Source organism: Tamandua tetradactyla, chromosome 9, assembly GCF_023851605.1.
Source record: "Tamandua tetradactyla isolate mTamTet1 chromosome 9, mTamTet1.pri, whole genome shotgun sequence".
Lineage (NCBI taxonomy): Eukaryota > Metazoa > Chordata > Mammalia > Pilosa > Myrmecophagidae > Tamandua > Tamandua tetradactyla.
Window position 1 is genome coordinate 36,436,000 of NC_135335.1, and position 23,104 is coordinate 36,459,103.

Consider the following 23,104-nt stretch of genomic DNA (forward strand, 5'->3'; position numbering starts at 1 on the left):
GCAGAGCCCGCGGGAGCGCTCTCCGGGTCTTTTCAGAGTGCGCCTGCGCACGGCCGGAAGGCGGGGCTTTCGCGTGCTTTGTTTCTGCCGGTAGTCCGAGGAAGAGGTTCCACCGCGTCTTACTTCGCCTCCCTTATCCGGTATTGTATGCACAAAACCCGTGGGCAGTTGCTCTTCTCGTTTAAAAAATCGCAACAGTTCTGAAAGATCCATTTCACAGATGAAATGCGAGTGACTTTGTCCAAGGTCACATAGCTAGGAAGTAGCGGAGCTCAGACTCGAACCCAGCTGTAAGGACCCTCGAGTCCTTGTTCCACGTCCCTGAGGAAATGGATCAGTTGACGTCTTCCTTGAAGCCGAGCTCAGCTTTCTGAATGCAAAATGGGGGTAATAGGAGCGGATTGAATCTCCCGTATGAGCAGAACAAAAGTGATGCAAGGTGTCAAAGATTCTCCTCAGCAGAGGAGTGATTATTTTAAAGGAGGCCGGGTGGAGAGTCCAATGTGTACCTTGTCGTAAATGAACCACTGAAGGTGATTGGGGAATGATTCTTTCCAGGCAGGCTCTCCAGAGCACAGGCTCGGCGAGGGGTTAGAGGCGGGGAAGGTGGGCAACAGGGAAGAACGATGATACTGGAGAGATACACGGGCAAGCTGTGACTGACTTGATATTCTGGACCTTTTCCGTATTTTCCTCGCCTTTTTCTGGAACATGCTTCTCCATTCTCTTTGTGGCAGTAATTGTGGTCATCCATTAGGTCTCAAGCGCAGATACTACCTTTTCTGGGAGACTTCCCCTGGCAGCTCCTTAGGCCTACTTGAGTGACTTTCTTCTGTGTTCCTGTAATAATCGGGGCAGTCCCTTACTCCTGTAAGCTCTTAGTAGAGGGAACGCGAGACGTGTGGCAAGTGGGTGCTTTGCACCTGCGCTATAAGTATTAGGCCAAGGAGTTCAGGCTAGAGATAATCAAAATCAGAATAGCTTCATGGGTGGAGCGTTGGGAAAAAAGGGAGAACTTTGGGAAAATTCATGTAAAAGCGTTATCGGGATGGACTGGGCAGGGAAGAGATAACCTGGAGGGAAGCCATCATAAAACATACCAATTTAGGAACCATTGCTTTTAGAATTAGAGGGTTTTAACAATGAAAGGGAATTCAGGGGTTGTCCAGTTCAACTTTCTTATTTAACTGAGAAGAAAACAGGTCCAGAGAGGCAGAGATTTGTACAAAGTAACAGAGCAAGTCTGAAGTGGGGCTGAGAGTAGAGCCCAGACCAGAGCTCTGCGCTGAAGTGTTTGGCATTTATTGATGGGATCTCAGAAGTGTTACCCTGTGAGGACCCTGGCGTCACAGAGTCCAGAGTGAAGACTACTAAATAAGGGACTTTTCCCTAAGAATTGCCCCCTTCCTCCCCCCACCCTAGCCTCAGTGTGCATTTTAAACCTTTTGTTATGATCATTTCCAAACATACCCCAAAGTAGAGAGAACAGTATAATGAATATCTGCTTCCACAATGTTCAACCTTTGGCATCTTGTTGCTATGAAACTCTGTAAATCCATACTTCTCCCTGCTAGAGTATTTTTAAGTGATCCCCAACATCATATAATTTCATCCATAGAATCTCAGAATGTATCTTTAATAGATGAGGACTTAAACTTTATTAGAACATAGCATATATCTCTTTGATATCATTAGCACACCTAAGAAAACTAGCAGTAAACCTTAACATTTATCTGAGATGTAACACAGAACCCCCATGTAACACTTTTTGGGGTATACTTACACCAAAAAAGTATTTGCTTATCTGAAATTCAAATTCAACTGGAGGTCCTATATTTTATCTGAAAATCTAATGACAATTAGATGTTTACTACGTGCCAGCTACTTCAGATGCGTTATTTTATGTTCTCATAACAGCCCTCTGGGAAAGATGTTATTTACTCCATGCCATAGTTGAGGGTCCCTCACTTGCCCAAGTTCTCATGGCTAGGAAGTTGTGGAGGCTGGACGAGGATCCAGAACTGTGATCATCAGACTTGTATTCATTTTAATCCATCGTGATGGACACATAGGGGGAATTGATCAAAACACAGCATTCAAAATCAAAAAGTAAAAATGAAATGGCACCCATGGTTTGCTAAATCCCAACCAACATCACTCTTGTTGACTCTTAAGATCACCTAGGGCTCATACTGAGACTCTTCAAGGGTTTCATGCACTAAGTTTGCTCTCCTGGAACCTATAATTCCCAGAGGGGTCTTAGGTCAGATAAATCCTGAAACCCAGAGGATCCAGCGTCTCCAAGATTATTGATTGATCACATCCCCCTATTTTTTAGTGTGGGCTTCCCTTCTCAAAATGAAAAAGTCAGAATGGGCATTGCCCAAAGACCCCCAGAGATTGGAAGAAGAATTAAAGGAAATGTAGGAGGTATAGCAGAGCATAGGATGTAACGAGTACAGCTGCTGAATCACTATATTAATATTCCTTCTAGCCTCCAGTGTTTTGGAGCAGCTAGAAGGAAAAATCTGAGATGGTGGAATAGTAGCCCATGGCAGACTCTGGGATCTGTTCTGTAACTACTTGTTAAAATATGCTTTGAAAATTATTGCTTTTTCTTTCTTTACTCTGTATATATGCTATATTTTACAAAAAAAATAATAATAAAAACAAAAAGAGTGGCACCCACAGCAAGTGTTGGTGGGAGGTCAGGGGAGGCCAACATGGACTGGGAGGCCTGGGAGGATTCTGGGAAGAAGTAGCCTTTGAGCTGAGCCTAGAAGAAGGGTTGGCATTGGGAGAGATGGAGAGAAGAAGGGCTGAGAGCGGTCTGACCACACAGGGTAGGCCACGTGAGAGGCAGGAATGAGCTTGGAGGTTCCATAGCCAGGGAGGAGCTAGGTCTGGCGCGGGAAGGAGGTCCGACCTGGGCGAAGCCAGCGATAAGGTTCTGATAGGTAAGGCGGGGCCCGATTGTGGAGGCGCTTGAATTCCAGGCTTGGCTCTTGGACTTTACCCTGTAGACAATGGGGAGCCACTGGCGTTTCAGAGCAGGGCAGGGCAGCGCCAGCTGTCGCCCCATTGTTTTCTGGAACGGAGGGTTAGACCCTGCAATGCTTAGCGAATCCTCTAGATGGGGATATTTCAGCAAATTTAAACCACCCGGTTTCTCCTGGATCCTGCACTTCCTGTGATTAAAAAACAACAAATTGCAGGGACCCTACTAAGCCTCCATGTGGGTATTCCCAGCATTCTTAACATGAAATGCAAGGACTGTGAAACAAAAATCAAATCAGGAGCAGAGTCCAGCTTCACTCTGCTGGTGTGACAAACCTCAGCTGATTTCACAGCTTTTAAAGAGAAAGGATCCAAAGGAGCAGGGGAAAAGGATCCAAAGGAGCAAGTTAAAAGGTTTTTAACAAGTGCACTGCACACATTATCTAGCATTTAGCCTCACAACAGCCATTCAAGGTAGGTATTACTATCCCATTTTATAGGGAAGGAACTGAAGCTAAGCTGTAGCGTGAAGAGTAGACCTTTCCATTCTAGGGTGGGAGAAGCTGGTGTAGGGGGCAGTGGTGAGGTGGTCTCTGCGCCCAGTGAACAGTGTGCAGCCTGGCTCTTCCCCTTCACAGCTGCTGAGAACCTTTGCCTGGCTTCTACAGGAGCCTGTCATGAATAAAGCATGGAGAGTAAAGTCATTCCTGATTAGCATATGTGGTTTGTGTAGTAAAAGCAATCTTTAAAATTGAAGGGCAAAATAATAAAAGGAGCTGCAGTCAATCCTTTCTGGTACAAAACTGGGTGTGAATACAGAGAAATACAAACCTTGGGATGTGGAAGTTGGGAACCATACAAGAAGTGATGTGACTCCTCTGATTCTTGAAATGAGCTTGACCTAGTGACAGTCTAGGCATACACAGGTTGATGAGTGATGGGTAAGCCCCAGGGGCATTATTTCAGTGGTCAGGGCCCCTGTCTAAGGGTCCTGGATCCCTTGTGCAAATGGTTGATTATTGTCTTTAGCTCTTATTTTGGTTGCCAGCATTATCCATAGCATCGATGAGAAGAGCTATCTGTCTACCTACCATTTGTACAATTCCAGGTGCTTTTTAGAGATCACCTCACTTAATTCTCACAGCGGTCCTATTAGGTTAGGGATTATCCATCCACTTGACAGGTAAGAAGGCAGATTTAGAGAGGTGGAGTCACTTGCCCAAGGTCACAAAGAAGGGACTGGATCACGGGTTCACCTAACCCTGCTATGCTACCTTCTAATTAACATGCACACGTTCTATTTCTAGGTAAATTTCCTAGAGAAATTCAGACAGATATGCTTAAGGAGACATGCACAAAGATTTTTATAAAAGCATGGTAGTTTTTAATTTTTTAAAAATTAGAAACCTCCTAAATGTCCATCTCTAGAAGTATGAGTACATAAAATGTGGTCTATAATATTTTCATATAGTGGAACATTATGCATCAATTAAAAGGAACACACCAGCTCTTTATGCATATTGACATGGATAGATTTCAAAAATACATTTGGTGAGAAAGGCATAAGGCAGAATAATATGGATGCTATAATATCGCTTATGTAAATGAACACACAAAATAATGTCAAATATTGCATGCACACATAGATTAAACACATATGCTTTTAAATGTTAGCCTATAAAAAATTAACAGGAGGGTTATGTGCTAGATTCATTGGCGTGAACTTTGTGGGACATGGGCAGTAGATAAAGGGGACTTTAGTTTTATCTCTAATGTTTTATTAAAAAAAACAAAACATTGAAAGCAAATGTGGGTGGTGGGAATACAGATGTTTGCTAAATTATTTGTTTTGTTTCTTTATCTATTTCAATTTTTGCACAAAAAAATGCTTGGGCCTGGGATTTGCTATAGCAACAAACATGAATGGGACCTGAATTTAAAAGCATTTCCAGGGTGAGGCAAATGAATAAAGACACAAAGAATAAAATACAGATGCAAAATACTTTTCCTACTTAGGATCAGCTGTTTGGAAATGGAGGTTGCCGGTACCCTAGGCAGGCATGCAAGGAACCCTGCATAAGGAGGTTAGAAGAAGTGGCAGATATGTTCTGGCCTTGCAATGTCAGGGCCTGGGATTTGCTATAGCAACAAACATGAATGGGACCTGAATTTAAAAGCATTTCCAGGGTGAGGATCCCATCCTGGCATCCCACATGGGATTCCACCAGAAATGTTCCTACCACACTGTGATGACTCAGTGTCAGGGAGAAGCAAGCTCCAGGTAAGACCTTGGGAGCCCCTTGGATGAGGAGAGAGGTGCCCAGCAGTGGGATTTGGGGGAGAAGTGGTTCCAGTGTGGGAGGGAAGAGGTTGGAAGTGGCCACACGCTCTGGACTCTATCCCTCCCTTTCCTTCGGTCACTCTCTCTGAACTTGAGGTCAGATAGTCTACTTTTTATTTTTATTTTTTAGATTACTTCTTAATGTGCGACCCTGAGGGGGTCATGCCAGCTTTTAAACACAAGGTGCTTCAACCTGAAAATAAGGACAATTCTCACCCATCTACCAGGGCTGCAGTGGCCAGCATATGAATCATGAATGCTAGTGTTTTTATAAACTATTAAGCACCGCAAAGAAATAAAAGATTATCTTATTTCCTCTTTTTTCCTAATGTCTCCTTTTTTTCTTCCCCTTTATATTCATCATATTATTCAAAATAATATATGATATATATTGAGTCTAGCCCTCTACTTGCAATTGGTCCATCTTTTCACTCATTTATTTCTTACAGTAACTCTATTAGGTAAATTTTTTTATCCTTATTTTAAAGATGAAGAAAGTGAGAATCAGAGAAGTTAAGTACTTTACCCAGGGTAACCCAGTGTTAAGTGGCAGAAGTAGAATTCAGCCCCAGGTTCACCTGGCTAAAGGGCCCATTTGCTTAGTCTACCTATGATGTGTTGCTACAATGTTTTATAGTCTCATATCTTATCCTAAAGAGGAGGTGCAGAGAACCTCTCCAGCCTCCAAACAACATAAAAATCTTTGTTCCGAGTTGCTTTTGTCTTGTGTTGGACCCGCTGTAGGTGCTCTGAAGTCAACAATGCAATTGCTTGGGTGAGTGAACTCTGGTCTGCAGACAGGGGAGAGGAAGCTAGACATGGCTAAAGCCTGGTTTTCCTGCTCACCCGGGTACATCTGCCTCGGATGTCAAAAGGCCTGAATTCCAGGCAAACCAGGAATAATGCCCCAGTCATCAAATTTGAAACCAAAATTCAGCAAAGACATGTATTTGCTTCCAGAAAGCAAATAGCTTTTTCTTTTCTTTCTCGTTTTTTTTTTCTCACCCAAACAAAACATCCTCTTATGAAATATGTCCAACTTGCAATATTTACTTTCCCTTTATTTAATAACAGGAAAGGGTTTGCTGGACTTTTGTTGATTTTTGCATTTCTTATTAAAATTCTTAAGGGGGTTTTGGGGGAACTTAATCAGCAAAAAGGAGGAGGAAAAAAATCTCATCTGCATTCCACAGGCCTTATTAATGGAGGAAACTTGCTGTTTGTTTAAGAGCATTTTCTGATGGGAGAAGGCAAATCATCACATATTTCAGAGCCTTCCTCTGCCTCTTTTTCTTTATTGTGCTTCCTTCTTGGCCATCTCCAGAGTGGCCCTGAATCCCTATTGTAAGCTTTTTTGCCCAAGACGATGAGGCTGAAATTTATGCCCCACTGCCAGGCTGGGAGGGAACACAGCATTCATTGAATACCCCAGCATCGTTCTCTGTATCCACAATCTCAGTTCATGTCAAACCAGCCTCCCTGGGGGGCTCTTCTGTGCAGACTTGGCAGAGGAGAAAACTGTGACCTACCATCTCCTTGAAGCTTCTGTTCCTTGGGATTAAGAAGAAAGAATTCCTAATATTCATGGAGTCCTCCCTCCAACTAAGTCCTCACAGCAACTCTCTAAGATAACTCGATTATCTCCAGTCTTCAAGGCTCAGAGAGGTAAAGTGACTTGCCAAAGATCACACAGTGGGAGGGTGACAGAGCCAGGATCAGAGCTGGGCCCTGCCTGACATTCACGTCCAAGTTTATTTCGCTTCACCTCACCATGTCACCGGGACCAGAGCAGCATAAAGTTTATTGTCAGGATCGACCACCCCCCAAAACTTCTGAAGTTTAAAAATCCTCTCTCACTGAGAGGTCTTGGTCCTCCTGCCTGTCTTGCTTCTAGAACTAGACCTCAAATCTTTCTTTTGTTTTCATGATTTTTTTAATTGAGATATAATCATCCAAAGTGTACAATCAGTGGTTCACAGTATCATCATAAAGCTGTGCATTCATCATTATAATCGATTTTTTTGAACAGTTTCATTACTCCTAAAACAATACAAATAAGAATAAAAATAAAAATGAAAGTGAGAAAAACACACAAAACATCTATTGTTTATTTATTTATTTTTGTCTTTTTTTTTTCTTACTCATCTCTCCATTCACTGGATAAAGGGAGTGCCCACCACAAGTGTTTTCACACTCATATGTTCACACTTTAAAAGCGCTATAGTTATTCAGTCATCTTCAAGAATCAAGACTGTTGGATTAGAGTTCAACAGTTTCAGGCATTTTCTTCCAGCTACTCCAATTAACCAAAAACTAAAAATGGGTATTTATATATTGCATAAGAATAACCTCCAGAAAGACCCCTCAACTCCACTTGAAATCTCTCAGTCACTGAAACTTTACCCTGCGTCATCTATCCTCCCCCTTCTAGGCAGGAAGGTCTTCTCACTCCCACAAAGCCAGGGCCAAGCCCATCCCCAGGAGTCATGTCCCACACTGCCAGGGAGACAGCTCTGAAAGTCACGTCCCACAAGTGGGGCGGGCAGTGAGTTCACCCGCAGAGTTGGCCTAGAGAGAGAGAGGCCACATCTGAGCAACAAAAGAGGTTTCCAGACACAATCACAAGTAGACGCAGCCATTTCCTCCACAGGAAGGGCAAGCCCCCAAATTGGGGGCCTGCCCCATAAAACTGGCAGTTTCCAAAGCCTGTGAGAATATTGGGGCTTCCCCAGGTGGGAAAGTTAAATATTAAATATTTATATTACCACCTTTTCCTCCAGTCCCTTTAGGGAACTTTGCAAATACTTTTTAATCTTCTGCCCAGCTTATTCTGGGATGCACCAGGGCATCATATCGACTGGTACAAACCAACAAGATCTCACTCCTTATTCATGGCTCCATGTAATTATGTGTTTGAATAAGCTGACCACACAAGTTAAATTAGACAGTATGCTACTGAAAACATAAATCTTGCACCAAGTAAACATCCCCTCCTTTGGTCTCACACAGAAGCAGAAACCCTGAAATATAGTCAATCTCATCCTTCACCCCTCAGTCTGACCCACCCCAGGCACACCCAGATTAGCTTCATTCATATCTCCAACCGAAGCTGATCACCTCTTCAGTGTTTTTAACAGTTGCTGTATGGAGTAATGCTGACCTTCACAGCTGCAGAACTCCAGGTGTGAGTCTCAGGTGTCACATACACACCAACACTTCCATGGAACAACCAAGTTATACCCAAAGAGCTCAACATCTCAGAATTTAAAAATAACAACCGATAACTCCGGAACAGATGTGACTACTGTTAAGAGTTTGCCATCTGGGAACCTTTACAAAAGGCCCCAACCTGATAACCTATGCTCTCTAATTCAGTTCTCAGAGTTTGTACATTATAGCTAGTCCATATTAGCGAGGCATTATAATATTTCTCTTAATTTCTGGCCTATTTCACTCAACCTGCTGTCCTGAAGTTTCACCCACCTAGCTGCATGCCCCATGCCCTCATCTCTTCCTCCAGCCACTCACCAGTCCATCGTATGTACTCGCCACAGTTCTCCCCTCCAGTCCCCAGGTGAGGTACCCTCAGCTCACCTCCATCCATTGCAATTCTGAATACTGCTGCCATAAACATTAGTGTGGAAATGTCCATCCATGTCTCCAGTCTCATGTCCTCCAATATATATTTTTATATTTCCAGTCTACCAGAAATATTTATACACATCATATTTATTATTCTTATAAGGATGGATATTTTTAATATAGTACCTTGGACAAAGTAAATGCTTAATAAATAGCATTCTGAGATGAGCAAGTCCCAATACTCTCCTCTTACAGATAAGGAAACTGACGTCTGCAGAGAATAAGGAATTTGTCCAATGCCCCAGAGGACCAGAACTAGAGTCCAGGTCTCCTAATTCTTTCCACCTGATGCTTTCCCTTCATCATATCTATAATGGCAAAATTCTTGTTCATTCAGCATCTACTACATAGCTGGCACTGTGCTGGAGGTCAGGGACTCCCAGAGACGCCAAACACAATATCTTACAGCCTAGCAGTAGAGGATGCCCTGGAAAGGTGAGATACTCATACGATGTGGTAGATGCTGTGAAAGAGGGGTTCCAAGGAGAGAGGGGCTCAGGAGAGACTTCTGGGAGGAGTGGATATTCGAGCTGGTTCTTAAAGGATGAGGAGGAATGAGCCAAGTTGGGGAGGGAAGGACCTGCCTGAGCAAAGGTACAGAGATGGGAAAATGCATTCAGGAGTCATTAAGCATCCTGATGGAAAAGGGAATGGAGCCTGGAAAGGAATGTTGGAGCCAAGTCATAGAGAACATTGAATGACACCCTTGGTAGTGTAGTTTCTATCCAAAAGGTGGTGGGGACCCAAGGATGGTTGAAGCAGGAGAGTGACTCAGTCAGACTGGTTTAGGGAGATCACTCTGGGGGCCTGGGGTACAGGAGGATAAAGTGGGTCTGAGGAAGTGACTGACGCATATTCCAGACAAGACATACCAAGGCCTCAGCCCAGGCAGTCTTCTTTCTCCTCCCTATCCTTGAATGAAATTTTTCCTGTCCTTCAAGGCTCTGCTTCCTCCTCCAGGAAGCCTCCTGGACCACTCACCTCCCTGGAGCCCCTCTCCCTGATTTCTTTCATTCTTATTCTTATTCTCTCCATTAGCACCTTTCTCTCCATTCTCAGAGGCCTCTGTAGCAGTGACTCTTAACCTTTTGGAGGTCACAGACCCCTGTGATAGTCCAAGGAAGGTACTGGACCCTCACCCCAGAAAAATCCACAATTACATCAATGCTCCAAATTCGGAATACAATCTCCCGAGTTTTGCAAACCCCGTGAAGCTGATTTCACTTGTGGAGGGCAACAATTTCCAGAAAATGAGGCAGGCAGACAACCCACCCCATGTGTCAACTACACTTTGCAAATCCCTGAGAAATGGGTAGGCAGTGGAAAGTCTTCGAAGGAATTAGGAATTGAGATTGCACTCTGGGAGTTCATGCATAAAATCAAGAAGGGATCCTAGACCAGAGAAAGCCTCAAATAAATGCAGTAATGTTTCTAAAGAAAGAACGTCCCCTGCTGAAGAAGGCATTTTAGACAGAGGAAAGAGAAAGGGGGCAGGCCAAGGATTTGGGTGGACCCCAGTGGCAGGTCTAACTTTCCCTGATGCCTGATGCTTTGAATCTTATAAATAACCCCTCCTTTTTCTCATTCTATGCTCACCAAGCAACGTTCTGATTAGAATTTGGCTTTCTGTGAAACGCGCCTACAGGGAGCTGAAGTCTTGGCTGCAGAACACGTGTATCCGGTCTCTTTGGCAGTTATGGTTCTTGTTGTAAATTAGTAAATTGGGAACAGACAATTCACAGAAGAAGCAATACAGATGACTAATAAGCATATGAAAAAAAATGTTCATCCTCACCAGTATTCAAAGAAATGTAAATTCAAACCAAAACTGAGATTGTTTTCTATCTATTAAGTGAGGAAGGCTGCTGTTTTTTGAGTTATGCACATTGATGGCAAAGGTGGGGTGAAAGCAGCACCCATCCCCCCATCACCCTCATGTGCTGTTGATGGAAGCATGATGCCTTCTGTTTGGGGGTGGGGGCAACTCTTGTTCTCTTGCATGTTCTTTAAATTCCTACAGAATAGATTGATGCCAATCTCATGTGCTTGGAAGGAATGGCTGGATGGCTCTGTTCATTAATTTGTCCAACATATGTTTACTGAGCACCAAGTATGTCCGAGGCAATACAAGACCCCAAGTGGGGTTGGGGGTCACATGGAAATCCTTATCCCAAATGCCAAACAGACTCAGAGGGGGACCCCCAGAAACTAGTTTCTGGGTAGACAGGAAAGAGGAGAATAGATGGAAGGGAAAATGGAAGCGTAGTTGAAAAAGATCTCTCTTCCCCGCTCCTGAGTTCCCTTTCGTTCCAGGGCGTCTCAGATCTCATCTTCTAGGGATTGAGCGCTCTTGGTGGAAGGCCACAAACCTGGGCTAGAGCTGAGGTCGCCAGCCTGGGTCACGCATGGAGAGAGTCAGATTTAACAGGGCCTACGTGTAGGGCTTTTTAATAAAAATACCCCAGGTGTTTCAAATGTGTAGCCTGGTCTGAGAACCACTGGAAAAATGGAGAAAAAGAAAATCAGCACCAGGGAATGGTTAAGGTCATGGCATTAGGGGCGTGCAGGCCACTTACTACCCGAGTCTCCCCAGACACAACATGCTACCTCTTGGCACCTCTTTGTTTTGTCTTCTCTGTAAAACAATGATCAAACACTGCCCCTTATTGTCACGGTGAGGATTGAATGAGGCATGGTGTGCAGAATACCCAATGACATGACTGCATGAGAGAACAGCTTTATGTTCAAACAGCCCTGATGAACAAGTTATTATTTTTTTCTGTGACTTGGGAGAAGACCCCAGGGATTTTACTTGAGCTGCTCCAGAAATTCTGGTTCCAGCTGACTGTGCAGTTAGAGAAACAATACATGATTCTATCCCAAGAACCCTAATGTGGGAAGGGATGGACCTGGAGCTGAGTTTTTAAGGTGCAGCTTTCTAGCCCCGCATCTGTTGAGACAGCAGTTGGGAGTACAGGCTTTGAGATCCCTCAGACCTAATTCTATTGAATTCCACCAGTTAGTGACTGTGTGACCTCGGGTGAGTGAGTTTACCTCTCAGAGCCTCAGTTTTCTTGTCTCTAAAATGGAAATAATACTAGTTCCTACATCAAACAGCGTTGGAGAAATGTTTTGGTTTGCTAAAGCTGATGAAATGCAATATATCAGAAATGGGTTGGCTTTTTTTTTGGGGGGGGGTGCATGGTTCAGAAAACGAACCCAGGTTGGCTTTTACAATGGGAATTTATCAACTTAAAAGTTTACAATTCTGAGGCAGTGACTATCCAAATCGGGGCATCAACAGGACAATACCTGGATTCTAAAGACAGGTTGCTGGCATCCTCAGGTCCTCTGCCACGTGGGAAGGCACATGGCGTGTCTCTCTCTGGTTTCATTGCTTCCACCTTCTGGCCTCATGACTTCGTCTCTGAGCTTCTGCTTGTTTCTCTCTTTTAGCTTCTGTGTCTCTTAGCTTCTGTGTGTCCTTCTCTCTAAGCTTCTCTGGCTTTTCTCTTTGAACTTCTTTGGCTTTTTCCTTGTGTCTTCTCTCTGTCCTTTATCCTCTTATAAAGGACTTCAATTAGAGGATTAAGAAGCACCTGGGGCATGCCTCAATTGAAATAACATAATCAAAAGTTCCCACCCCCAATAGACCTATACTCACAGGAATCGATTAGCTTTAAAAGCATGTCTTCCTGGGGTACATACACCTTCAAACCATCACAGGAGAATTCAGTGGGATGATGCTGCAAAGTTCTGAGCACAAGATCTGGAGGACGTTAAGGCCTCAATGAATGGCCACCATATGGGGCACTCCCCAGCCAGAAAAGGCCCTTCCCACCAGCACTGTCAGATTCCCTAGTGGCACTTACCCCCCACACACAGGGTTTGGAGGTGTAATTACTTATGTGTGTGTCTTATCGAGGGCCTGGATCTGATTCACCAATTTCTTTACGGCACTTGGTTCAGTGCGTTGCATTCAGCTGCTGCTCAGTGAACATTCATGGAACTGAACTGACCCTTCTCCTTTCACAGATAAGGAAATCAAGGCTCTCAGAGGGGAAATGCTGGATGTCACCGAGGTCCCATGCGGAGTGGCTACTAGAACTTTGGTCTCCTGGCTTCTGGGCCAGAGATCTTTCTCCATTCCAGGTGCAGTCTCTGGGGCCCGTCGTGCTGGGAAAGCATTCTGGAAGAGACTCACGGCTGGGTGGAGGGGGGCTATACCTTCAACGGCCTTTGTGGGCAGAGAGCTTTTATGGAGGCTTGTGGGGGGTGGCGAGAAGGGAAAGAAGACCGTGGACAGCCCAGGGGACTCCCGCTATTAGGTGGGTGAGGCTTTGCAGGTGGCTGGAGGGCCAGGATGAGCAAGGGTTGGGAGGAGGGCTCAGAGCAAGTGAAGTTCAAGATATTAGCGGTAAGGTGACTCATCTGTGCCAACAGGCTGGTGAGACATAGAGAAATTCTGGGTACAGAAAGATCTAGTGGGATAACACTTTTGAAAGTTCTTTGAAAACTGTAAATCAGCCTAAGAGCAGAGAGGCTCTGGCTTCAAACAGACCTGGATTCCAGTCCTGCTTCCGGAACTTACCCTTGCGGTGGGATGTTGCACAAGGCCTTAAACCTAGGTGCTTCCGTTTGCCCATCTGAGAAATGGAGCCATGGCAGCAACTTCTCAGGGGGTTGCTCTAAGGGTGAAGTGACACAATGGAAAGATTGTGGGTGGCACCGAGGCTTCCGTGCTACCTGCAATGACGAAGAGGAAGTCAGGGTGTCTCTTCCTATCCCATTCCAACCCCCCTTTCCAGGGGCACCCCTGAGAAAGCCTTTCCCCTGTTCTCCTGGATGGAAACACCCTCTCCCTTCTCCACGCTCTCACGACATTTTATCTGGGCCTTCTCTACATTCTTATCACTCCAGGTCTGGCTTTACTGGTTTTGTAAGGAGCGTGCCTTATCGTTCCAGTGGCCTGAAGCTCTGCACGGCAGGGCTGGGTCTTTTTCCATCTCTGCACCCTTCATGCCCAACCCGGTTGCTGATCCTTCCTGAAGAGCCCGCAGTGCTGAGCATTTGCTGAATGATCAGAAACCATAATCCACGGCTGGGTCGCAGTTTTCTTGGTCTTGGCGCCAGAAAAGAGCATGTCGTTTGCACTAATGAAGTACGGGGGGGATAGAAATTTGTAAATACTTAAAAAAAAAAAAAGAGCTTATAGAGTTTTTTCAGTTGATAGGATTTCATTCATATATATATATTTTGAATATGGTTTCCTTATTTGTTTTGTTTTTAGGCTGTGATATGGATTTAAAAAAAAAAAAAATAGAGCAGCCCAGGAATGAGAACTTCACATTTAACCCACAGGGATGATAAGTCCACCTGGAATGTTTGTTAAAGAGCTAGGCAGGGAAAGTTGGCCCAACCGTAGAAAGCCCTATCGCCAGCCATCAGCAAAGGCCCAGCGAGATAAAAAGGAAAAAAAAAAAACAAAAAAACAGCAACAAGAAAACAGCATCCACTCTCAAAAACTGGAGAATCTCATTTCGCAATAAAAAATGTTTTTACAAAAATGAAGAGTCCGGGAGCATGCCACTTTAGGTGAACTGGTGTGACATAACCTCCTAAGCTGCAGGTCACCCGTCCACAGAAAGGGGAGAGCAGGGCTGCTGTCGCAAGAATGCAGAGATTGAGCGATAGCACGGGTGAAGGTCCGAGCACGCAGACTGGCAGGGAAGAGGCACGCAATCGTGACAGCAGCTATTGGCCATTAAGCACGCCGCGAGAACATGCACTTCGGTTTTGGACTTGTTACACGACGTTCAAATTGAGTAACACCTAATAAAATGGCCCGGTGCTATCTCCAAGAGCAAACCCAAACCCGAGATCTCTTAAATGGCTAAACCCTTTGGAAATCAAGGCACTGCTTCTGAATTCCAATTATAATACGGGCGGCAGAGAGGAGTCGGAGAAGAATTAGACAGGGCTGCAGTCTCACAGAGTGAAATGTCTGGCTGCCTTGAAATTTCTTAAATAAGAAAGTTTAGGGAACTATTTGAACCGAGGTTTTGCCTGCTGCTGAGGACCTAGAAAAATAAACAGCGGAGAATTAAACCTCTCATTTTCTAAATAGTTTTTGAGCGGCAAAGACTTATTACCATCCTCCCTTCCTCCCTCCCCCCCAACCCCCCTCCCTTCCAATCAGTGTAAATTGCTCTTCAGAAGACCCCTCTCTGCCTGGTAATTCTTCACATCTAATTTTTCCTCTTCTCAGCATAAACTGAGGCCTTTATGGGACTCTTTCCCTTGACAGAGGCCCCACGTTGCTTGGCTCTGTTGTGCGGGTTCACCAGTTAAACACATTACCCACTCCATGTTCTTAGCTGGATGCAGCGGGGTGGAAAGAGCACTGGTTTAGGAGTCACGGGACTGGACTCTCCAGTTCTGGCTGTGCTGCTGAGTAACGCCCTCCGGCAAGCTCTCTTGCTTCCCTGCCCTCGCCTCCTCTCGGATCAGCAGAAGCAGATGACACCTCAGACCCTCTGACACCCAGGGGTTCCAATCTGGGCTGCAACGCTAGACCAGCTTTGTGGCCTCGGGCAAGGCACACACCGGCTCTGCTGCATTTCCTCCTTCTGAACGGGGCTCATATTAGAGCCAACCCTTGAGGGCCATGGTAAGGATGGAAAGAGACTACACAGATTGAGACTACACTTATCCTAGTGCCGGGGAACACAGAAAGCGCTCAATAAATGCTACCTGTGATCGCAATTATGCACGACAGACGAGTCACACTCTAACCTCGGCCTCACTCCCAGACCCTGTCTCCAGCCTACCCTGTGTGCCAGGGCCGTGTCACCTCATCACTTAATGTTCTCAAGAGCAGTCCTAGGGCATCTAGAAGGAGCTCAGTGCAGGTTGGAGCCTCGTTCTTTTCACTGTGAGCTTCCCAGGGAGTGGGGCGGGGTGCCTCTCAGCCTTGGGGCAGGGGTAGACAAGGTCAGCAGGCCATTGAGAATACCTGCCCCGCCAAAAGCTAAGAGATCAAATCATGTCTGAAAACACTGTCAGCCGGTAAAAATTCTGCATTCCAATTCAGCCTGTGAGTTTGCTAATTATGGGGCAACTTAAACTGCCTGACTTAAGCCAGGCTTGAGAAAAGCTCCTTGCCACCAACACTTTTACTGACTTTATTTATTTATTTAATTTGTAACAGAGTTACTGAGCTATAATTCGTGCAGCAAACAATTTGCCCTTTTAAAGTGTACAGCTCAGCGGTTTCTAGTTCATTCACAGAATTGCATAACCATCACCACAATCGATTTTAAAGAATTTTAATCGCCCCAGTATGAATTAAGCAGTCATTCTCCATTCTTCCCTCCTCCCAGCCCTTTGGCAACCACCGACCTATTTTCCATTTTTTATAGATTTGTCCATTCTGGACATTTCATAAAAATGGAATCACATACTATATGGCTGTTTGTGTCTGTCTTCGTTCATGCAGCCTGTTTTCCAGGTTCATCCATGTCTTAGCATGTCTCGGAACTTCATGCCTTTTTATGGCTGAGCAATGTTCCATTGTGTGACTAGACTATGTTTTGTTCATCCCTTCTTCTGCTGATGGGCACATGGATTATTTCCACTTTGGAGCTATTCTGAACACACTGGCTATGAACATCTGTGGAATGGTCTTTATGTGGATGTTATGTTTTCATTTCACTTGTGCATGTGCCTAGGAGTAGATGGGTGGGTCATGGGGTAAAGTGTATGTGAACTTTATAAGAAACTGCCAAAGTATTTTCCTAAGTGGCTGCACCCATTTTGCCTTCCCATTGGCAGTGCCTGAGAGTTCCAGTTTTTCCACATCTCCTCAGCACTTACTGTGGTCAGTCATGGTCATTTTAGTTGTGCTGATAGAGATAGAGGGGTGTCCAGTAGTTTTATTTTGCATTTGGCTGCTGCATTTTCCTGTCCATTCTCTGGACCCCATGCCCTGCTACTGGGGCCTGTACTAGGCATAGAATAAAGAAGAGACAAGGGCAGCCCTTGAGGGTCCCACAGTTGGCAGTGGTGGGGGTCCCCTTAGTTAAGGCCTTAGCTTCACTTCCAAAGTTTGCCTCCACCGAGCCCTCAGGTCAAATGGGGAAGAGCAGGTGAGAAATCAGGCGAAAAAAACCAAGGGCATCTGGGCAGAGGTTGGGTGGCTGGACAGGGACAAAGCAGAAAGCTTACTTAGCGATTTACAGGTTGACTGCCTTTGTGTTTTAGTACACTGGAATCTCCTGGCTGCTAGTTCTATACTTCCTTTAATTAGCCCTTCCTCACTTAGGGTGACCGGTCAAGATTTCTCGGAAGCGCCCCAGACGCCGTTGCCTGAAAGACACACATCCCATGAAGTTCAACTGTTACGGCTAAATGCAACCTATTTCCCACCACTGGACCTGACTCAGGGGACGGAAAAATGGCTATACTTCTGGTGCTTTGACTTTTCATCCACCATCAACTAAGTATATTATTTACAAAATATCTCTGTCGCCTAGAAATTATCTCCCCAGAAAGAATGAAACAGTTACGCATTAAAACCTTTGAAAAATGCAGGCATGGATCATTTGGCACTAAGACTTGGGCCGCTCAGGCCTTGTTTGGGATCTATTTGGTAGAAAAACAAGTTACGGAAGCTTAAAGGCAAAATTTGCTCCTTTGAAGGACACTTGGCTGAAAATCTGGCCACCATCAGAGATTCCTTAAGCAGCATGGCTCATGCAGCCACCGTTTTGAGGAGGGACATTTCCTAAGTGTGGAAATTTTAAAAGTTCGGAGCAAACAACGCCACAATCAATCGACTACAAAGACCAGAGACGGAGATATCACATTTGGCAGCATCCAGAGGTTTCCATGACCCTTTGACTCTACAGTCTCAGCCAATATTGAAGGTTAACTACATTTCCAATTTTAAGAGCGGTATAAGGACTTGCTCAAAGCTGTTCAGATAAAAAGAGAGATGCCAAAATGTGAGCTTCTGAATCCCTGCCGAGATCTCCTTTCCTTGCTTGGGTTTTGAAGGAAATCCTGGCCACAAAATAATTTTTGTTACTAAAGAAGGCTTGAAAGAAAAAACCTGGACAGACTCAACCATTGCCACATATTGCTGATAAAAATAGGTAAGAAGGAGGTCAGCACTAGGTCTAAAAATATATGCCTACCCTTCTCTCCAAAAGCTTGTCTGCCATTAATCACTCAGTTAATGAAGCTAATGAACTTTCAGGTCCTGAGCTTGGCACTGGGAATCTTAGGATAAATCAGACACAATCATTAACAAATTAGGTTTGTGGTCTAGGGCAGGAGTCAGATATATAAAGAAATAAGTCATAAGACAGCATAATAAGCGCTATGACAGAGAGATGGACAAAGGACTATGGAAGCACAGGGAAGAAAGCAACTGTTTGGAGGATGGCATAGGGTTGTTTTCACTGAAAGGAGGGCATTTGAGCTGGACTTTGAAGGATAAATAGGAGTTCGTTGGAAGCCAATAGAGGGAATGGTCCCACCAGTCAGAAGAATACATACAAGGCACCTGCATGCGAATCCATGGCCAAAGCAGGAAACTGCAAGTCCTTGAGTGAGTCTGGAGCACAGGGTGGGTGGGAGTAATACTGGAAGGGAACATTGGCAAGTCAGCAGAGAACTGACCCAAAAGAACCTTAAAAGGCAAGGTAAAAAGTTTGGGCCTAAAGCACTGAAGGGTTTTGAACAGGTAAGGGACCTGTCTAAGTGTGTTCCTGAGAGAGCACGCTGGCCACCACATGGGGAAATGGATGAGCAGGCAAGGCTTGAAGTGATTTTTGTGAGGGTATCAAGCCAGCGCCAGGCATGGCGCAGAGACCTGTGATGTTCCAGCACCATGCCAGGTATCTGGGATTAAGTCTGTGGCAGCATGTTCAGGGGGAACTTGGGGTTCTCCAAGGAGAGGTGCTCAGGGCAAAACTGAAGACCTTTTCCCAGTGCTCCTGCAGCTTAATCCCCATGACCAGGAACACTGACCCTCTTCCCCTCTTGGGGCAGATCCTAGGACACCACGTAGTACTCTCATTCCAGGATGGGAAAGCAGTGGTGTGCAGCTGGGACTGAGTGACCTCATTCCCTAACACTTCGGGAACCATCTCCTTTATTTGGTAACTCATAGCGAGGCGCCTGAGCCCTGGTTCACACCCCAGTACCCTAAGAGACATACACACCCTGGGAGGCAGGCAGGGGAGGGCTGGTAAGCCCCTTCCTTTTCCAGAGAAGGAGACCGAAGTTCAGAGAGGTCCTTGGATTAATAAAGGGTAGAGTCAGAACTCAGATGAAAGTCTTTGGATGCCCAAATCACTTTTCCAGGCTGCTTCCCAAAAAGGGTTCAAAAATGAACACTCTGCCTGGAGCTAGATATACAGTTCTTCCTTTAATTCTCAGGACCATCCCATTTTGCAGATGAAGAAACCAAGGCTCTGAATAAATGGATTCCACATGGTAAGAGGCCCATCCATCTGCTGCCTAGCAGATGCACCCAGCTGCCTCCCAAACCTGAAAACAGACTTGGAAGCAAAATCTCTTCTCTCCACTGGCAACAGTCAAGCTTGCTTTGCTGAGCAAGGACTGATGAAGACACAGGCCTCTGGAGACGCTTATATTTTCCGCATAGACATGGCAGATGACTTGCAAAACACCATGGTATTAAGAGGGGTTTTTGCAACCCAGCTATTGTGACAAGGCAATGAGACCACAATTTTTTTTGATGCTCTGGGATTTGTGCATTAAAAAAAGAAAAAAACTTTTTTGACAAGTAATTTAGATCCCCTGGCCAGTGTGAGGGCAGCCAAGAGAAGTTACCCACCCCCTCCACCCCCCATCCTCCCCTCCACCCCCACCCCAGTGGCACCCACTTCCTCCAGGGCCCAGGCACAGAGCAGGGACCCGGCTTGCTATCTCCTGGGCTGCACTGCTCCAGGGGCCAGCCCAGGTACTGCGGAGTTTGTTTTATGGATGGGTCTGTTGTGAGTCAATATGATAATGTTTCCTGTGAGAACTTTATTTCCCTGCATTGTTTGCAGAGTCTGCGTGTGTCTGAGCACGTACACCTAATCACTGTGGAGTTTGCTGTGCCCCTGTGTACAGGACACCCCTGGGGATGTGGGGTAGGGGCGTGGTCAGCCCAGACCTGGGTTTCCCCCGTGCCCTCCGGTGGCAGGGAGAGGATGGGGTGACTCACAGCCTGTGGTGGGGCTGGGGGCTGGCTCTCCCTACTCCTTGGAGCCTCTCTCTCAGCATACCTTAGATCAACCGTGGCCAGCTAGGGATGACCTTCCCTAACCCCTCCACCCCACACGCCACCCCCCCCCCTCCACTGACTGCACGCCCCACCCCACCCCACCCCACCCCACCCCCCATGCTTCTATCCAGTCTCCCAGGGGCTGGAAAGTTTCTTCCCTTTCAGGCCTTTGATTTGAGACGAGGGAACCCCGAGAGGTTACCTGCATGGCCAGCCAATTGGGAGGCGGCATGGTAAGGCAGAAAAGCAGAGCCTTTGGAGCTAGCTGGGCCTGAGTTCAAATCCTGCCTTTGCCACTTGACCCTAGGCAAGTCTCGGATGCTTCAGCTGCTGAGTGGGCTCATAAGGCCCGCCTCACGGACTTGCCGTGCCACACGACACTTGCCACAGAAGGAGTCCGGGGAGCCTGAGTCCTTTCTCTCATTTTCTCTTTTCCCCCATTTCCAGCTGGAGCTGCAAATGCCAGGCAAGGGCTGCACAACAAATGCCTCTGGTTCAGCCCATTGGGACTGCGGCTCCATAAACACCCTCCTCGCACAACAGTTCTCCTTGGGGACCATTTAATCAAAGCCACAGGGCTCTTAAAAGTTTCCAGAACAGAGAGGAAATGGCCCTGGTGCTAAGAGATGGCTATCAGTATTAGTCATTAGCTTAGCCAAGAGCTTTAAAAGAAGAAGAAAGAAAAAAAAAAGAAGAAGAAGAAGAATCTCTAAGTTACCCCAGTTCTCCTTAGCGTCTCACCCACAGGACTCACTTACTTCTCTGACACCCCGGCCCCCTGGCACTCAGGGACAGGCGACATTCATGGCTCTGAGCTTACCGGGCATAAACATCTGTTCATTCTTTCAACTCCCATTTACATTTTTGGCTGTTACGGAACTTTCCAGTGGGTACTGGACACGGGTTATTTTTGCCAGCCGGCCATTCATCTCCCCTTCTTCTAGAAACAGAACCCAGTTTCGGTTTTGAACCCCACCCCCACCCCCCCATTCAATGCAGTCTTTAGAGAACCATCAGGAGGAACACCCAACTATTTTTGGCTAAGGGAGGGTATCTGAGCTAAGGCAAGCCTATCATAGGCCCTCAGCCCAGGAATCTTAAATGGCAGGGAAATAACACAAGGCTGAAAATGGCTCGAGACGATTCATCCTCATAGAGGTTTCTGAAAGAGAGGAACCATCACTTCCTGCTGGGTAGATCCCGGGGTCTGCTCTTTTTTTTGGGTGCAGGGGCCAAGAATAGAACCCGGGTCTCCCGCATGGCAGGCGAGAATTCTACCACCAAACAACTCATGTACCACTCGGAAGCTGCTTTTCTCCCATCCTTTCCATAGTGTGAACTGCAGGCTGTCTCCCCTGTATCTTCCCAGTGAACCTTTGTTTGCCCTAAGGATACAGTTGGTTTCTGTTGTCTGTAATCAAGGCATCCAAATGAATACCCAGATTCACAGCAGGTGTGTATGTGTACATGTTGACACGAGTTGGGGGTTCAGAACTGAAAACAGAGTGCCTGCCTCCAAGCAGCCCCAAATCAGCTATACACTTGTAAAAATGTCCCCACCATCTCTCCAGCATCCATTCATTCACTTGACAAAGGCTCAGTTAATTGCTAAGCCAGCCCTGGGCTCACCATCTTCTGATGGGAAGACAGATTTCCTATCCACATAGAATCCATAGCAATTTACTCAAAGCATGTACTAAAATATATTCAGAATTCCAGAAGGTCCCATCTGAAGGCTGTCCAGAAACCCCACTGGTTTTCAAACTGAATCCTATAAGATCTCGAGGGTTGAATATATTGGTGTTTCACAAAACATTTTTTTTTTACAGCTTTATTGAGGTATAATTTACATATCATAAAATTCACCCATTGTAAGTGCACAATTTAACTATTTTTAGTAAATTTATGGAGTTGTGCAATGAACACCACCATCCAGTTTTAGAATATTTCCATCATCCTAAAACGTTCCCTCGTGTCTGTTGGCAGTCAATTCCTGCTTCGAGCATTCTATTTTGTTTTCAGAATGTTTAAATGTAATTATTTTTTATTGAGGTGAAATTCACATAACATAAAATTAACCGTTATGAAGCAAACTGTCCAGTGGCATTTAAAATATTCACAATGTTGGGCAACTGTCATCTCTATCTGCTTTGAAAACATTCTCAACAACCCCGAAAGAAAACCCTGGACCCGTTAAACAGTGACTCCACCTTCCCCAATCCCCCAACTCTTGGAAACCACCAATCTGCTTACTATCTCCAAAGCATTCTATTTTTTTTTTTTTAAGTTAAAACAAAGTTTGACAACCAGTGATCTATTTCAACCCACTTCTTCCACAGATGGGGAAACTGAGGCCCAGAGAGGCAAGATGGCCGGCTTAAGAGATTTAGGGAGTCAGCAGCATTTCCAGTTCAAAGCTGCCTGTTTAAGCCCAGATTCTTCTCACCTATGCCGGGGGGTGGGGGCGGGGTGGGCAGTGTGGGTGTATTCCACAGTGTGAGTTCGAATTCTGCCTCTGCCATGCATGAGCTGATTAACTTTGGGAAACCTGCATAAGCTCCTTGTACCTCAGTTTCTTCAAGCAGCAAATGTGGAGAAGAATACTCACCGTAGAGGGTTGGTGTGCGGATTCTACGAGACCAGGTCTATGAGGCCCCTAGCACAATGCATGGCCCAAAAGCAAGTCAGGGAAAGTTGGCTAATAAATGGTTCTTTCACCATCCCACTTTCCCCCAATTTGCTTTTAGAAATTGGAAGTGAAAAAAGACAGTGATTAAATGATACCATCCCGGGCCCCGAATGGAAATGCATGTGCAGAAGCC

General features: G+C 45.6%; 1 long non-coding RNA gene across 3 annotated transcripts; it reads left to right on the top strand.

The window, feature by feature from the left end:
- The first annotated feature begins 51 nt into the window (after positions 1–51).
- LOC143646988 (uncharacterized) lies at positions 52–19,749 on the top strand. 3 transcript variants are annotated; one of them, XR_013157769.1, is made up of 3 exons: positions 52–140; positions 13,016–13,132; positions 19,445–19,749. It is a non-coding gene; the product is annotated as an uncharacterized LOC143646988 (long non-coding RNA). The 3 variants fall into 3 exon arrangements; XR_013157770.1 differs by lacking the exon at positions 19,445–19,749 and adding an exon at positions 17,304–18,599; XR_013157768.1 differs by lacking the exon at positions 19,445–19,749 and adding an exon at positions 14,271–15,015.
- Positions 19,750–23,104: the final 3,355 nt, after the last annotated feature.